We start from the raw sequence: 2,257 nt of genomic DNA, 5'->3' as shown, positions 1-2,257 counted from the left end.
AGATGTATACAGGAAACCCCAGCATTTATACATTTGGAGCCTTTATATCAAGACAAAAACTAAAGAACCCAAAAGGAGAAAAAAGGAAAAACAAAAAAGAATACATTTTTTTGGCAAGATCATTAAACATAGTGCTGATGCCACTTTATCTAGTTCTTCTCAGATGTGAAACCCCTTCATCTATCGCCTTTCTCTTGTTATTGTTGGATTGTTGTTGCTGCTGATTCTGTTCGATTGTTTTTGTTGTTTTGGTGATTGAAAGGCAGCCTTTTCTTCTTGCTCCTCTTGTTTCTGATTGTGATCCCTGAACTTGGTTTTCAAAATATGTGGCCTAAGTTTACTCAAATCTGATAGCCTCACTGGCTTCAGGAAAAATTCTTCAGCGCCTTCTTCTAAACATCTGACTGAAATACCAGCAAATGAGTTTCACCATAAAATGCAATTTCAAATGCTTGTATTTGAGTTCTTGTTTTCTTCCTGGTGATCCTCGAAGGGACATTCTCAGATGACATGATAACCACTGGCATACTTCTTAGAGATGAAGATTCCTACAACAATATCAATCAAATGGACAAACTTCTCAGATTTATTCTCCCTTCTCATAATGGAAAAAGTAAATAGTTTGTGGAATATTTCCTCTAAATCAAATCATGAAATGATTTGTCCGTTGAATATGTTGAGCAAGTGGCCAAATATTCCAAAAGATGTTTTCCCTTTTTTTCTCAAGCATGTCTGCCACTTTATGACCCCATTTGCCTACTTCTTCCAATACAAGATAACATATATACTAATTGTTTTCTAGTTTAAGATCATTAATCAAGATTAGATATTGCATAGGTTTATTATGATACGGTCTTCCTAATCTAATTTTTCTCATTCATAATGTCAATATGAACATCATTTCACTAAATCAACTAGTTGTATATCTATGTACTAATTTGGCAGTGCAAATGAAAAAAAATCCTAAAAGTTTGAAGACTACATAAGAAACAGGAATAAGGGAATACAATGATGAAAGAGAAGAGATAATTAATAGAAACAAAACACACCTTGATTTTCTTGAGCAAATCATAGCCTGTCATGCCAGGCATACAGTAATCTGTACTGACAAGATTCACTTCAACTTCCTATAGAGTATAGACCACAAAAACAATCAGAAATTTTTCACAACAAAAATTTCGGTAATCTCAGATATCAAAAAGAAGAAGAAAAAATATGAACCCGGTGATTGCTAGGAGAAGTTGGGTTGATTGTTTCATCTTGATGTAAACCCAGAAATTCTAAAGCTTTGGTTCCTGAATCAACTGTGGTAACTGTCAATGAAATCAAAATGATTAACAAAACCAGAAGAAAAGCAATGAAACTCAAGATTGATGAACAATTGTTTCCCTCAAGTACGTCTGTACGAAAAGGTTTTAAGTAACCTTTCAATAAGTTCTGTCAATGATACTGTCGTCAACAGCTAGAACATGAAGCTGTGACTCATCTGCCATTCCCATTGCTCGGATTCCCTGACTCAGCAATGGGACTGAGAAATATGATTCGTTTTGAGAGGATAAAGATGGGGTCGTTCTATTTGTGTCCGAGGTTGAATGAATGGTTGTGAAGAAGATAAAGAGATTGCAACTGGAAAGAAGAAAGACCCATCAAAATCCAGACTTTATTAAGAAAGATCCGACCAGACTTCATCCCAAATCTTGAAGAAGAATTTCAAGCTGATTGATTTTATATTTCAGGGCAAGCAAGGGAAGCAAGAAGGAAAACAGGATGACAAATAAGAAATTAATAAAATAAATAAACAAATCTATGGGGGAGATTTTTTGAGACAAGAACGGGGAGAGGTGGTCTCAAACCTCTATTTATGGAACATCTCTTACAAATAAGAATGAATATGTAATGAGATGGGATGGCATGGGTTGGATTTTTATCATTTCGACTTTGATTATTTTTTTTTAATAATAATTCTTACTTAGAAAAGGGTAGGAGAATTTTTTACTTTGATTTTAAAAATATATTCGTCATTCAAAAAGTTTATTATATGAATCTTCTTATTTGCATTATCTAAGATCCTAATTAATAATATTTATTTGTATATTTTATTTCTCTTCGTTTCATGTTTCTCACAGATGAATCTTTACTTTCAATTTTTCATGTAAATATAAAAAGTGGGTAATTACTTAAAAGTTACTTATTAGTGAATTAGTAGTTAAAAATTAATTGTGAGCGAATAAGTGACATGAAACAAAAATAGTAAAGT

The 2,257-nt window shown here is 32.8% G+C and overlaps 1 pseudogene; it reads right to left on the bottom strand.

Annotated features, from left to right (window-relative positions):
* Positions 1-1,794, bottom strand: LOC120126007 (annotated as a pseudogene).
* Between the last annotated feature and the right edge of the window lie 463 nt (positions 1,795-2,257).

Source organism: Hibiscus syriacus, unplaced genomic scaffold (assembly GCF_006381635.1).
Source record: "Hibiscus syriacus cultivar Baekdansim isolate YM2019G1 unplaced genomic scaffold, ASM638163v2 tig00110450_pilon, whole genome shotgun sequence".
NCBI classification, from domain to species: domain Eukaryota; kingdom Viridiplantae; phylum Streptophyta; class Magnoliopsida; order Malvales; family Malvaceae; genus Hibiscus; species Hibiscus syriacus.
Note: the sequence above shows the minus strand (reverse complement) of the source record. Positions and strands in the feature narration are given on the sequence as shown.